This window comes from Nelumbo nucifera, chromosome 5 (assembly GCF_055504915.1).
Source record: "Nelumbo nucifera cultivar China Antique chromosome 5, China Antique-T2T, whole genome shotgun sequence".
Classification (NCBI taxonomy): Eukaryota; Viridiplantae; Streptophyta; class Magnoliopsida; order Proteales; family Nelumbonaceae; genus Nelumbo; species Nelumbo nucifera.
The window spans coordinates 19,555,187-19,572,285 of record NC_142653.1 but is presented as its reverse complement, the minus strand read 5'-3'; positions in this window follow the sequence as shown (position 1 = coordinate 19,572,285).

The following is a 17,099-nucleotide window of genomic DNA, read 5'->3' as shown; positions in this document are numbered from 1 at the left end:
TATTTTGAACCTTAGACTTTTCTCACCGAGCCACCACTCATATCTCAGTATGAAGGTCTTCTTTTGTACCCTTAATTTCTTCTTATTGGATATCATTTGCTTACAAAAAAAAATTGATAATATCGCAACCGAGTATTCCAGATTTTTTTTCTCGTCCTTATATGGCAAATTTGCTATGTATTTGATTTGAGAATTTCGTATTTAAAAATTTTAAATAATGATGATAGTAATAATGTATCTAAATTTTTTTATAAAATTCATATATTTTTTGTTTTTTAATATTAATCGGATGTATATTGCAAAACCCGAATATGATGATGTAAGAATCTTATATCAAATTGCAAAGTTTTGGATATCATTGACAGTCAATCTACTTGGGTAGATTCTTATTTTTTTGTAATGTTTTATCCTCTTAGTGTTTTTTTTCTGTTTGTTTATCAAAAAAGTGTAACATTTAAAGAGAGGAAATTGAATGGGTGAAAATTGTAGTTCAAACTGCATTTTAAACATCGCAATTAAATAGGGATTAAATTCAAAAAATGGGTATTTTAATCAAATGAAAGTTTCACAATCTTATTCATGTTTTTAATAGTAGTGTAAATATGGAGTTATAGATGTGTTCAATTTTTTCTATAAGTTTTATATTTCTATGTGTGTAAAAATAATATTGTTATGTACACTTATTTTTATTTAATATGATAAATATGCGATATTATGCATGTGCCTAAATGGTTTTTTTGTAATGTATTTTTTCATTTTTTGTGTTTTTATATTTTATTAATTTTTATTAAAGATTGATATATTTGACCCAAAAGCTATTGATCTCCACTAAACAAGAAAATAGTTTCATTTTTTGTCAGTTTTAGATTATGTATTTTATTTTCATCATTAATAAAAATAATTCTTGTTTGCTACATTTGTTTTTTTTAACTTGATTAATAAAATATCATAAATGCGTTTATATTTTTCTACATTTTTGTAATTTTCTATATTATTTAAAAAATTTATCATCTAATTATGACTTCATGAGTTGACCAATTTGATTTGGATGGTTGAATTGCTTAGTCATCACTTGGGTAGAGAATGGTTTTGTTTTTTTATTAAGTTTTAACATATATTGGTTTATATTGTTAAAAGTATTTGGCATAGGTATAATTAGTAGCATTTATTAGTGAAAAAAAAAATAACTTAAATATAGAATTTAACAAGAAAGAATGAGAGTTAATACTTTAAATATAAGAGTTGAGAGGGGTTAAATGATGTGAAAAACATTAATTGAAATTACATTTTTCAACTTTCATAATTAGAGATAGACTAAATAACAATTGTAGACATTTTCATCAAGAAAAGTTTCACACCCTCATTCGTATTTTTTAAATAAGTATAGATTTAGTGTCATTTGGCAAGTCTTTTTTTGAAAGATCTGACAGCTAAATAAACGTCGTAGGTTTTTACATAAAAATCTTGGTAGCTCATAGACCATTTAGTTGGAGGCGCATCTTTCCACACAAAAAAGGGACAAAAAAAGTGAGAAGCTTCATTTTTAGCTTCCTGAAATAAGCTCGAATTGAATGTCTCACATCTTTTTGTGGTGGAGTCTTTTGGCGGCTAGGTCTTCCCTCAACCAAATGGGAAAATACAAGAATGCGAATTGCCAGGCTTCTAAACAGCCGACAATCCACGTGGAAAGACATGTCGAACATGGCCTTAATCTTTTTCCAATTAAGTCTCATGTTTTTGGGGGTAAATTGGTCAACCAGATAATTGATTAATTTACCAGCATTCTTGTGTTGCTATTATGGGTTTTATAGAAAACAATTTTTTTGGAGAATATTAGTTACCACCTCCCCTGGAGAGTGAGTAATTTGCTTACCCATTTGTCGAAAACATAATTCTCCCATATTGTAAGTTTTTTTAAAGACCCCAAAGTTTACTACTTCAAGTGGAGGGACGACCACCTACAAATTTTATTAATCATTATCAAAAGAAAAATTAAATATAATAGGAGAGGATATAGCATGCCTTACCCCAAACTTAGAACAAAAAGTTCTCACCTTAACAAGCTGAGAATAGTGGAAAATAGCTCTAGGTCAAAAGGATTTTCATTAATGGAAAACAGTCCTAACTAGATTTGGACATTCATGCAAAGTCTCGTAATACCTCTCTATCGTGTTCCATACATTCCACGGAGGATTGAGATACCTTGAAGTCCATCTATCACGACCCTCGAGTCCCCTTCGATGATGCTTCTTCTCCAACAAGATAGGCTTCGTGGGCTGTTAGTGCTTCAGCTTCATTTATGAAACAACAACCAACGCTCTTGCCTCTTTAATGTGATAAATAGTTAGTCTTGGATCAATTCCTAACATTTTGCTCATGGATAAGCTCAACAACTTCTTGGGCTTAATTCCCTTTAACACAGCCCTATGGAATACCCTCTTCGCAATAATAGGTTGTTTTGGCTCCTTTACCAGTTTGGCTGTATTAGGAAATGATGCAAATAAGTGTGAATGTAAATATGTAGAGTGTAAAATGGTTCATATAAATTATAAAGTTGGGTTAGTTTTGTATTAATAATTTTACCTTCTTACCAAACGGATTTTTAGTTATAATGGATGCAAACATGAATTCCAATAAAGCAAATGCCTTTTTATCAAAAACCCACTTGAATGCAAATTTACTTCTTTTTTATTGATGTACTTTTACATCTTTATTATCAATGTAAATATGCATTGGAAAATGTGTTTTCATTCATTTGTCAATGCATAAATGCAATGTTGCCAAACATAGTCAAAAGTGAACAAGAGTGCAAATTTACCCAGAACCAAGATTTACACTCCGTTTGCATCATTTCCAAATGCAGCCTTAGTTCTTCATGGGTCCTTGTCCTTTGTTACCTAATGCCTTTAAACACGGATTATGTGCATCTGTTGAAAAGGAAAATCTTATTACCTTGAGACAGAAGACATGATCAATAGTTACCATATCCCATGGGCAGCATAGAGAAAGAACTAAAAATGGACATAGGGTTTCAATGGGTGGGTTTTGGGTTGCATTTCGTCCAAATCAAAATCAATTTGGATGGATTGAACAGACCACTAAGACATATTGAATTGGACCAGTCCAGACTTGATGGTTCAAAGTATTTACTGGATTAGATTGGACTTAGTCCATCTATAATGAATTTATATTGGATTGGGCTGGATTGAGTCAATATCTAGTCCATTAAGAAAAGATAAGAATACAGATGTTATTGGACTAGGTTTGAGTTGGAACCGATACAGATTAAAACAAATTTGAACAGATTGGATGGTCCAAATATTGAATTGCATTGGATTAGACCAGGTCTATTTGTAATCGACTCACATTAGACAGGATCGAATTTGACCAAATCCAGTCCAATTGACACCCTTGAGACATCCGTTGTTCGTAGCAAATCATGTGGATGCCGCAAATCAATTCTTTGCAAGTGGGCCCAATTAATTTCAGCTCAAAGCTAGAATACCAATAGCAAGCATTTTTTAGAAAATGGAGAAGATTCTGGCCTTTAAACATATGAGTTATGATTGGGATCCTTCAATGACTGTTGGGGAATGGGGTCACTGTAACTTTGGAGGAGAAGATCTGAGGCGTGTCTGAAGACACTATCTTTAGAATGTTATTTGCCCCCACTCAATTTCACTGAGTTTGCTGTTGGGTTACAGGAAAATCCGTTCCCAGGATACAATAGAGCCTTGGGCGAGAATCTGCAACCAACAAAGTTGAAGAATCTCCAAAGAAACCTTTTGTGAGACTGTAGCAGATCGGACTGAGAGAGAGAGAGAGAGAGAGAAAGTGGATTTCGAAAATGTGTGTTTTGGAAGTTTGATTCATGCTCCTTAAATAGTTTATGAAGAGGTATGAAGAAAAAGTAGGTACTGGTTCAGAGAATGCACCTTGAACAGTTGTTTAAAAAGTAGTTAACAGTTAATGATTGTTAACTTTGAATTGTGTCTCTTGATTACACCCGATCGAATCGTGACTGTTGATCTCATCAACGGTGATCAACGGTCAGCATCGCACCAAAACCAAAGCTACCCTTCGCGAGCCACAGGGGGTGTGCGCGAAGTGCGAACAAAGTGTGCCTCTAAAGCACCTCATTGCACTGCACACACATGTGCGCACGCGTTGCGCGGTATCAAACCTCCATACTCTCCTTTACTATTTCTAAGAAGTGTAAATCAACTCCTATTAAAATACTGAAAACAAAGCTTATAATTTTTCAATGTGGAACAAGTTCAAAACTAGGTTTTGTAAGAGAAAAAGCTAATTTTCCAAAGAAGTGTGCAGGTGCAATTTCTCATGTAATTGACCAATCAAACCCATTGGATTTAATCTCTTATGAGATTAAAATCCAACATAGACTACAGTAGGTTCACGAATATGAAGTCATAGCATGTTTTTCTACTGGGTCTGGCCTCAAAGCAACCCAAGTCGGCCCACCTAATTGGCTGTACTCACAGCATTTACAAACCAGAGAACATGCATTTTGGAGTTTGGACTCCATATGTTCTTCTCTCATACTTTTTGCAAAGCATTGTTTAGGATGAAAGACTGGAAGTTATCTTTTCTCTCTTTACATCTAGGTCTTCACTTTTGGATAAGTTACTTACCCAAGTGTATTTACCCTTGTTCTTTTATTTCCTAGGCAAATAAGGTAATGACCATTTTAGTCATAAAAATCCATTATTAAAAGGGACAATTTTGTCCCATTCAAGTGTTAGCAACTTTCCCCCTGGGTGGGAAACTTATTTACCCACCTAGGACATGGATATCACTTATACCCAGGAAAATAAATTTTTCTCAATCCACACAAAAATCTGAAAATTGAACATGAGATTATTGATCAATAGGAACCAAAATCCCATTGACCAGAAATATCTTGGGCTTTTCTACAGCACGTATATGACTAAATGTAACCACATGTTTTTCAATGGACCCAAGCCTTAACTGAGTCCAATGTAATTGAATTTCAAGTCAAGAAAGCCGACTTATAGGCCACCATGTTTTATATTTTTCATGTACCAGAAGTTCTACTTCCTTTGCTTTGTTGCCTCTACCTCCTGTCCTCCTCCTGTATGCATGTTCACTCTGTTGATATAATAAGTACTTTTATCATTTAGGCTCAGTTTGGGAGGAGTACAAAGCAATATGAAATTCATGTCTAATATCATATTGATTTTGAAAACCACCAACAAGTTGTCGGTTCTCTCTGCTTCCTTTCTAGTTTCTCCTCTCTATCTATGCATCTAATCTGATATTCATGTGTGATAGATTTGGAGGGTTCTATTTCCAACATTTCCTTTTTCCCATTTTCTTCTTTATTATACTTCCTACTAATTACTTTATCAGGTTCTTGATACTAAATAAAAGCCTTTATGCTTTTTAGTCCGGCTCAGTTCTTCGTTATTGAATATTAGGTTATTCCTATATTTCCGTAATTCTTACAGTTACAGTACAAAACTCATTTTTTAGGCCACTTTTTTCTGTCTTTTTTTTTCCCTTTAATTTGTTCATATCATTTAACATTGATGTCACATTTTTTCCATGTTTCAAGCCCCTAATGTTTACGAGCAAATTCGGTTTTGGTAGGTTGCTCCTTACAAATAGATGTCAAGAGTCCTCAATTTCCTTTTCAATGATTTACGGTTTGGTTAATGTTTAGTCCTCTTGAATCTTGATCATATGTATGCCTTTGTGGATATCTTGTTTAAGTATAAGCTATAAAAATTAATTGAATTTTGGGTATTTGTTGAAGTATAAATACAAATACGTAGAGTGTAAACTATGTATTTTGTATTATTTAGTTTGTATTTATACTGTATATATTTGGTATTTGTACTCCTTTCAAACTGAGCCTAAGCTTTTATCATTTCCTCATTTTCATGGTATCCTAATCTACGAGTGGTTTTAGATAATTTTTTATTGAGCCATGGTTAGGTTGCAGTGCAAATTTAATTTGCACTAGTGTAAAATGCATAGGAGTGCAAACGGATCAAATGCAAATAGGAAGTAAAATGGCATCATCCCCAATTTATATGAAAGAGAAATGAGGTGAAGGAAGGTTACTTATTTGGACTATAGTTGGCTCCTATTGTGGTCGGACGAAAAAGCACCTCTTGGCTTTTAAATCTACACCCTTAAACCTAAACCCTAAAATCCTAAAATTTAACACTAAACCCTTAAACCCCTAAGCCATTAAGTTAGAATATAAAATGGTGTTGGTCAGATGCATGTCTTTCAACTGAGTAGGAGCTAAGTATTTTCCTATTTATTTAAGGGGAACAAGGTTAGAAACAAATTGATGTAGTCCCAACTTTATATGAGAGGAAATCAACGTAGGAGGAAGTGGTGCAATTTGCACAAATAATGAATGAAAATGAGACAAAAAGTGCAAATCTTGCATCAGGTAAGAATGCAAATCATTGCCACGAACAAATGGATGCAAAATTAAACAGGTGCATGCAGAATTTGCATCCAGATCAGATATGTATTACAAACAAACACGGCCTAAAATTTTGCTTGCATTTAGATCATACCATTATTCTGTTGTTGTCCCAGTCAAATGGTAATGATTTTAATTGTTTTTACCACACTATGAAGCTATATCTGTAATTCCATTTCTTGCATTTTATTATTAAATTAATTACTTCTAAATCCATGTTTAATTTCCCTTTGCTTCGGACTTGTATTTCTGTATACAATGGTGTCTCCATCTCCTATTCATCAACCTAGAAAAAAACAGAGTCCAGATCTATTAATCACAACACACCAGCCACAAGAACTTGTGGCTTTACATTTGAAACATTTCATGTACTTTTTGTTGTCATTCATGGATAGATGTGAGCAGATTATCATATTCACGAGGGTTTGAAAAAAATTGTAGAGCTGACTGTCAACCTGATGCAACCCTTTATTATTTGGAATTATATATATATATATATATATATATATAAATATTATTGCTCATATTAAAGCTTGTTGGATCAATTCTCTATTTCTCACATCTTATTTCTCCTCTTTCTCCTAGAGATACCATTTTTCAGGGGACCCATGCAAGTGATGTAACTATGGGTCCTTATCCTCAATAAATACAAGTTTGGGACAAAGACCTAGTTATATTACCAGCACATCTTTTTTTTCTTATTTTTATTATTATTAAATGATACATGTTAAAGGGGAATCGAGGATGGGGACACCCAAGGGTGCACATAAGACCCACTGACCATACGGAGCCTACAGTTAGGCCATGTTTGGGAGTGCTTAAAAATAAGTGATTATTGGAAATAAGTGCTTATTTGGGATATTAAGCACTTATTGGTATTTGAGATATAAGCCCGAATTAAGTGCTGGTTTTAAAAATAAGGGCTTATTTTTTAAGCCCAAACTTTCAGTTTTTTTTAAGTACTTATTCAATTTTTTTTCTTCCAAAATAATCCCTAGTTGAATTTTAAAATACCATTTATAAAATTATGCCTAGTTGAATTTTAAACAAGTACTTTCGTAAAAGTGTTTTCATAAAAGTATTTCTATAAAAATACTTTCATAAAAGTGTTTTTATAAAAATACTTTCACAAAAATGTTTTTATAAAAATAATTTAATAAAAGTACTTTCATAAAGGTATATTTTGAAAATTTGAAAAAATAAAATGGATGACAAAATAGTCACAAAAGTACTTATTGAAAAAATAGATTACCAAACGTGTCAAATTCAAACAAGTGCTTATTCGAATAAGCACTTATTCAATAAACACGTATTTTTAACTTCAGTACTCCCAAACATGACCTTAAACTGGTTTGGTTTTATAGCTTCTATTATGGAGGGGTGCTAAATGACCATCTCAACAGCTGGGTTTTCAGCCATATTATCCACAGACCCTGATCTGGTTGGTCAGACCTGTGATCCAGTGACCTGGTTACAATACTGGTTGGAACCATCTTCTTATCCATTATATTATAAACACCTGTAGACTTGATCAAATGATCTCCATCAATCCATGTGGTTGACTCTTGACTCGTCTAATCCGTGCATTTAGCGGGCTACCAGTTTTTTCTTTTTTCTTTTTCAAAACTTTTGTGTTAGCAACATCGTAGGTTGATCCATTGTATCAAAACACTGTATTACTATCAATGTAGGTATTTATTTTAATTTTCACACTATAATTCCAATCAACATTTTACATGAGAATTCTCTCATTTTAAAAAAAGGGTAAATTATAAAGACCCCCTATACTATGAGGTCTGTGATAAAGACATCCCTTGACTTTGTTTTGCAATAAAGACCCCTTGTACAGGCTGTACTATGATCATGAGACAAAGACCCCTTATATTAGCCTTCCATTGAAGTCCGCTGTTATAATATTTTTTAATCTCTGTATTATAATAATTATTTGAACAATTGGAAGAAAAGTATTGTTCATCTTCCCCGACCTCATGATACACGAACAGTAGTGGCAACAAACTTCCGTTGAAGTCCTCCCTCTCTCCCTTTCTCCCCCCATCTCTCTTCTTCCCCTTCCCCTTTCTCTCCTCCCCTTTCTTCTTTGAAATTTCCTTTGCTTTCTGTTCCTTGCAAATGGAGAAAAATTGGACTAGGCACACCAAAACAAAATTTCTAGGTGAACATCGATGCCGGAAGTAGCTTGAGTTGGGTCTGATGCCAACCCTGTACTAACTGCTCCAAAATTATAGTTCATTTGATGATTATATAGAGTTACAACAACAACAACCATGATTTGAGTTCATTATGATACTAACCCATCTCTGATTTGTGGCTGTGAGAGGAGGAGCCAAACATTCACAAATTTATAAAAGGTTTTGGTTGATTGGCTCATGGCTGTGACTCCAAGCGCTGAGTGGTAGTTGGATTGTTGGAAAGATTCTCTAGCTCTCGTCTTCTCCTTACCAGTCACCCCTTTACACACTCCATGATTACTATGTCTATGTAAGTGAAAAAAGTCACGAGAGAGAGAGAGAATATATATATATATATATATATATATATATATATATGTACTGCCTGAACATGACAACTGATCCATCCATTCAATTTTCAAGCGGCCTTTAAAAACTTTACCTCCATTAATACCCATCTCTCGATCCAGCTATCCTCCGCACCTTGCTTTATTCTTCCCTCCCAAAGTCTCAACATAGCCAAATAACCATGCTAGCGAAAGAAACTGGATTCTTGTAACTAATCTGTCATCGTCGTTGTTTGGTATAGACTGAGCTTGATTGAAACTAGGGGTGGATTTGAGCCGAGCCAAGCCGAATAGTATTAGGCTCGAGACTATTCTACAAGGCTCGAGCTCAGTTCAAGCCAAAACCTAGAGCTCGAGCTCGACTCGAGTCAAGAGTTCATAAGTTCGAGCTTGGCTCGTTTTATATTTTATAAAAATAAAAATTATATGTAATTTTTTTATTTTATATTTAAAAAAATAAGAATTATAATAATTAATAATTATAATAATTCTATTATATATATTAATATATATATATTCAAGCCGGCTCGCGAGCCTCACAAGCCGAGCTCTACTAGGCTCGAGCTCGGCTCGTTTAACAATCGGCTACTGAATTGGGCTTGGGCTCGAGCTCAAGCTCAACTAAAACTGAGCTGGCCGAGCTTTTCATGAACTGAACTCGAGCAACTCGTGAAAAGCTCGGCTCGTTGCCACCCCTAATTGGAACAATACTAGACGAACGAACATGGCTAGTGTAGAAGGATGGAGCAGAGAGGAGGAGAAGGCGTTCAAGACTGCAATTGCAATGCACCGGGCTGCTGACGACTCAAAAGATCGATGGGAGAAGATTGCTTCCATGGTTCCAAGTAAGACTGTAGCTTAATAGAAGAAACACTACAAGGTTTTGGTCGAGGATGTAGATGCAAATGAGTCGGGCCAAATCCCGATTCCCACTTACGTCAAGGAGGAGGCTGCCAGCAGCAAAGGTTAGCACCTCTTTCCTGTTTTTTCTTCTGGGGCTGCTGATAAGAAGTTGAACTATAATTTTGGAACTGGGCTTTCTAGGTTGGGCACTGATTCAGACGGGTTGGCATCAGACTCAACTCAGGCCGAATTAAATAAGTTTTAAGAGAAAAAGAAGGCAAAAAAAGAAAATAGAAAAAGTTTAATAGGGTATTTTTGTAATTTAATACATTTTATCATCTAACTTAACGGTCAAGGGTATATTACAGAGGGTCTTTGTCGGAAAACAAAGTACAAGGGGTTTTATCATAGACCCCATAATACAAGGGGGTCTTTGTAATTTAACCAAAAGAAAAAAAAAAAAAATTAGAGCGAAGGCCTTTTTTTCTTTCTTGGTTGATGTTTGTACCGGTGTACTACTACATGTACAGCCTAATCTTTTATTTTCTGGGCTTTCCTGTGATGAATCAACATCCATTGTATTATATATATTAGAAAAACTGAAAAAGGATCTGTGATGATTTCAATACCAACTATCAAAAGGAGGTGGATATTCTTGAATATTCTGACCTTGCAAGTAGCAAGTGGCGAACCCATCTCCAGCCACAGTATTTATATATCTGCCTTTAATAGATGGGTAGACCGGCACAGCAACACGGGACTGATAGTGACCACCTCCTTAAAGAGACCAAGTTTTACACGCATTGAGACCGGCATATGTCAGCTTGATTAATTCACAGGTTGGTTTAGTGCTGGAGTGGAGGTTATGAGTTATATGATTGAAAAGAGGAGACTGATTGAGTAACCTCGGTGAGATCATCAGAATTCAGACCCTACACAAACTGAGTCCAACCTCTTTATTTTATTTATTAACATCTTAATGTTGAAACTTGACATAGGCGCTTGTGGCAAGGCCTAGGATGGCGTTACGTGGCATTGGCCGGACACAATCTTAGCCACTTATGGCCAACCACCTCCAACTACAAGATCAAGTATAAATAGGGGTGCCCCTTCTTTAAGTAAATCATTTTGCTCATTTATGCTCTTTAGTTATCTTATTCTTGAGTGGCCTTGTTTGAAAACTCACCTCAGACCTTATCCAACCCCTTATACACGCTTGACTAATTTGATTGTCGGAGACTCTGCCCCTAAGATAACACCCGGGACCACTGACTTACTTTCTTATTCTAGCGTCAATCTCAACTAAGAGAGCAGATTTACTTTATTGCCCTCGGCCTATCCTTGGCAGAAACAAAATTAGATTCTCGTAAAGAGGAAAACTAGATTTATTTGGCAACCTTAACTTGGGTTACTTTAACCAATTGAGGAATGGCTTTTGTTCCAATATTAATATTCTCGCAACCATTGATTTGGAAAAAGAAGGGAGAGTATTACTGGTACATAGGAGCCCAGATTTTCTACTCACTTTTCCTACCTGCAGTGAATTGAAGCCACACATCTCTCAATTCATAATAGATATGTAGCTCTAATTCACGGCTGATAGAGAATGGGTAGGAAAAATGAGCAGGAAATCCCGAGTGAGTACATAGCACCAAATACAATGTTGATGTTGTTCTTGAAAAAGGCCATTATTCAATGTTGGTCCCAATTATACGGGATCGGAAGAGGAGGACTAGACTAGACTGGATAAGTCCTAACCTCAACAAAACGGCTGCCTGGATATGTTGAGAGGCAAACAAGACACTGTCCATATTTCTTTCTTTTTCTTTTTCTCTTGATGGACTGAATTTGGTCCAATCAGATCTGATCCAATCCAATATGTGTCCATTACAGATGGGTCAGGTCCATTCAATTCAAATTGTTTCCAACCCAAACCTGGTCCATTGACACCTGTATTCTTATCTTCTATCAATTGATTGGATATTGATTCAATCCGACCCAACCACAATATTAGTCCATTATGGATGAAACAGGTCTAACCCGACCCAATAAATACCATGGTTTTAAAAAACAACTTGAAAATGGAACCGTTTTAGCCACCGGTTTCCAAGTCGACAGTTCGATCGTCTGATTCGAATGGATGACCCATTTTGACAAAATAATTAAAAATAAAAAACAGCTAAAACCATTGAATGGATCAACAGTTCGACCGGCTGAATCAACGGATTATTAACTGGTTCAACAGTTTTTTGCTAGAGACCAGATTTAGGGTAAAATAAAACTTATTGCCCGAACGATTTCCAGGCCGAGCGGTCCGACCGTCTAGATCAACGGCTGTTCAAAAACCATGATAAATATTTTGGATCGGGTCCGATACAATATGCCTTTTTCGTCTGCCCAATTTGTTTAAATTGATTTTGATTTATGCAAGTATAACCCAAAACTTGTCCATTGGCACGCCTAACAGAAGATGTGTCTTATTTTGATTGAGCTGTGAAGCTAATGGGCTACGCCAAAGCTACAGCCAGAGTTGACTGAATTCACTAATGGCTACACCCACCAATTAAACAGAGCACGGTTGTTCTCTGTTCGCTGAGTTTTCTAATGTTGACACAGTTTCACAATGTTCAAAAAGAATTTATTGAGACTTCACAAAATTGTGAAAGGGGCAGACAAGGTATAGTGGGCTGTTTTTCATTGGTGGACGTAGCGTTAAAGTGAATTCAATTCAAAGAAGACATGATAAGCTCAACTAAGGAAATTATTGGGGGCCCGTTGGGCCGGGAGAAACCAGAAAGCTTGGTGTAATCATTGTTAAAGGGATCATCATTATCACATCATAAAGCCACCCTTTAATAGTTGAAAAGATTAAGGGAGAATAGCAGATAAAGATAAAGGCAACTTTTTGCCTTTAATATCAATAAAGAAATAATATTTTTATATATTAATTAAAATGAGACATTTTTTTTTTGAAAAAATATCAAAAAAGCCAGTGGTGTTCGTCTTCCTCCTCTGCCTCTCTATTCACCCGAGTCGTCTTTTAATACAATCGAATATCGGTTGTTCTTTAACATTAGATGAGATCGTCAACCACGGGCAATCACTTATGGGTGGTTGTCGGTGGCCGAGAAGTTCATACAGCCAGTATATAGGAAGCTAGATACATGGTGTTTTTTTTTAATACACGCGACAATCGTTGCTAGAGAAGACATCGGTTTGACTGAGAATACTGGGTCCCACTACTTCTTTTGTACATTAATTAATAATCAATATTTATAAATAGTAATTAATAATACTAATAATAATCATTAGTGATTTCTCAAAAATGCAAAATAATAATTATACTCCATTGGAAATCAATTTGCTTTACAATAATAATCACTATTAATTAGAACAATAATAAAAATCACTAATTAAATATAATAGTTTTCTTTAAATAATCAATTAAGTCAATGTTTTAAAAGGAATAATCTTAAATAAATATTTCATTGATTACTAAAATAGTTAATAATATTATTAAATAACAAAAAGATTAATTAATTAATTACTAAAATATATTAAAATTCACAAATGTGCTTAAACTATTAAAAATTTATTAAATAATGAATTAGCTTGAAATGATTAAAAATTAATAAATGAATTATGAATGAAAACAATAAAAATGACTAAACAATTAATACAAATATTGGAAATCAAACTTGAATGAATTTTCCGATACTTAGTATGGGGCCATTCAGTAGATAAATCTTTGTAATTCAAGTTCTTAATTCAAATATAAATATACTTATTAAATAAATAATGAAACACAAATAAAATAATATTACTATAATAAACAAAAAATGTAAAAACCAAAATAATACATACATATGACTATCCTGTAACAAAGTTAAACGTTAGATAAAATATGTCTTACATCAAATATAAAGCTATCAAAGAATCAAATGAAAAACTTACCCTAAAATTTTTTAATATAAATAATTTAAAATAGTTCATGTTAATGGCCCCGTACTAAGTACGGAGTCATCATGGCAGAGATAATAAAAGGGGCCAAATATACATGTAGGGGCTGCATACATCCATCCCTCTCCTTATCCCACATTGGCGGGAGCCTCGAGCACTGGACTGCCTTTTTTATATACCAAAGATGAGATCAAACAATATTCGGTGGAAACGAAGACATCAAATCAAGTAAAATCAAACAATTCCTAGGACCTTTTCTTGTGAAAATGATGGGTCTGAATTGATGAATATTTTGAACCTATTGTGCCATCTAATCAACATATAAAATACCATCATATATGGTTGGAGTGATGACGTCTCTCACCAATTTATTATTATTCAAAAATCTAATCATTAAAATTTGAACATGAATATATGAAGCAAAGCGTTGAGAATAAGCACAGGAGTACAAGAGTATTGTCTTAATTTGATCCCTCATTTCTCTGGTTTTTCTTCTATTGTTTTCTTTACCAAAATTTGGGTATGCGATTATTGGTTTCGACCAGTTAGTGATTCTAGATGGTTTCGAAACGCTTTTGGGCAATTAAGGAAATAGATATTGATTGCATGCATGGGATGGGATCGGCTAGTGTGCTTTCCTTGGTGAGACAAGTAGCTTCTCATCACCTTGCTTAAGTGGATTTTGGTAAAATTGAACTCTTTTCTACGTAAATCAAAATAGATCTCAATCTGATTTTAGACTTTAGATAGTCAAAATATACTCTTCTACCACTGTTTGAAATTGAAGGATATGGTGGAAACCATATAGCATAATGAAAAAAATGGAAGGGTTTTGGTTTTTGAATTAGAAAATAAAGTAATGACAGCTAGGATAGATTTTGGGAGATGGATTATTTAAAATGTTTGTCAGCACATTTAGACAAAAATAACCTTCTTAGCTGTTAAGAAGCAATTCAACAATTAAAGTGAAGTGGGTCTGGATTGGGACGGGTAGAACCAGAACCAATCCGATAAGAAATATGTATGTTCTAGAACTGAATCAGACTCTATAACGTCTGAAATTTTAGACCCAGAACTGAACCAATTGGTTTTTGGGACAATTGGGTTTGACCTGAAGCACCCAATTATATGAATCAATTTAGGACTGGGTAGAATCCGTCTCAAATTAGAAACCAGAACTGAATCATTGGTGTGGATTCTGGAACCATAACTGGCCCAATTAATTCAAATCCATTGGACCAGACTTGACCCATTGACAACCCCAGTTCTCTCACAATGGTCAGATCAACATTCAGCAGCTTAGAAATTTGCTTTTTGAGTATAAGCATATGACTGTGTTTAGTTGCAATGCAAATAAATTTGCACTGATGTAAAATTATGGCAGTGCAAATGATTTGAGTGTAAATTTTCGCTTATTTTTGTTTCAAATTTTAGTTTGTTTTGTTTGATTGCTGTACAAATGACTTAGATTAACACGTAAAACAGGATAAAGTAAAACCCGCAATAAAATTAAACAAGAATTTACATTTTTTTTCATATATATATATATATATATATATACATATAGTCCAAGAAGTTACTTCTTGTCATGAGACGTGCACTCATAGATCACGTATATATATCACTGCGTGCTGAAAAACAGACAGTCTGATAATTGAAGCACTAGTCCTGACGTAGAGCCACACACAGGTGCACATCCACCGTGCATTAGGAACATCTCCCCTGAAAAATAACTTACAAGCATGAGAGATGTTCCTAATGTATGGTAGGATGTACATGTGAGGCGCCCTAATCAATCCACTACTGATTATAGCACAAACATTGTATTAAAAGAATGGCGTCGTTCTTAGGTTAGCAGCAGCAACAGCAGCAGCAGAGAGGCTGACTTCCTTGGACCAATACCTTTCGATCACCGGGATTGATCTTGATCTCTGATCTCACTCGTTCTCTCTTTCTATGTATATATATTTCAAACTCCCAATTGATTATATCTTTAACCCTGGAAGGAGAAACTTCTGTCCACCCAAGGACAATTGGACTCTGGAGGACGCTACTGCTACTGGTCCTGTTATTTGGATAGCTTATTAATTTGTTCTCATAATAATAAGTTCCCGGCCCACGGCCATAATGGGGTCTAAGTCTTTTTTCCACGCTTACCCGGTCTCATCTCATCATTTGTCAACTTTCAACAGTGTTATAAGATTCAGACCAGACTGCATCTGCATGATTGAATCAGTGACGGTGACCCTGCAATCTTTCTGGGTCTAATAAGTTAATTGATAATGGTTTTTACGGTTTCAAACAGTCTTAACCGTTTGGTTAATTGGTAAAAGTAAAACCCTACCTGACCCAGTGGACTACATTCCGGTTTCATGTTGGGTTTTATGTTCGATCCGAATGTTACATCATTGCTGAATATAAAAAGGGTTTCCAGGTGAATCATATATCCTATTTATCTTCCTATAGGATTAAATATTTAAGGTACCTTGTTGAAGCAATACACCACCCGCCACCGGAGCCGATGAGAGGAGCAGCCAAAGGACGCCACAGCAGTGGCAGTTGTGCCTTGTCGTCCCTCTCCCTTTAGGCCCTCCCCTCAACTCCACATGCGACGCCATTCTCTGTGTCGGCTTCATCAGATTTCCACGGAGTTGGACCTTATCTCGTACAGGAATACAATTTCGACAAAAATCGATCATAAGAGGGCAATTTTTAAATTATATAAATTACATGCGACTGGATTGTAACGGCATGTTAACAATGGGGAAAGGATTTTGTTCATAAGGCTCAATTTGAAAAAAGTACAAATACAAATACAAAATACAAGGTTTTGCCATTACTCTTTCCGAATAGAGCCTAATTGTCAAAATACTCACCGATAATTTTTTCAAACAGTAGAATAAGTTGTTGTCCATTTGCTAAACCCTATGAACATTTTATATATATAGACAGGTGCCAGCTATCTGAATTTTAAGAGGGATAGACACAGGGTACGGTCCTTGGTCCTGACCTTTGAGGAAATTATCAGTGAGACATAGGTTGTAGGTTGATTCAGCTGTGTATTGGCGTGTTAACTCTTGAGTGGTTCCGTAGGCCATATTTATAGCTCATTCTCAATCCTCTTTGTTTAACAGTGAATGAATATTGAAGGCCACACCTTTGCTTATAGCTACTTTGAATTCGAGGAAGTAGGGGTACGTAATTCCGATTTTTAACAGTGAATGAAGGCCCTCATCCCGTCCTCTGAAAACTTAGAACAATGCTAGGGGGGACAGG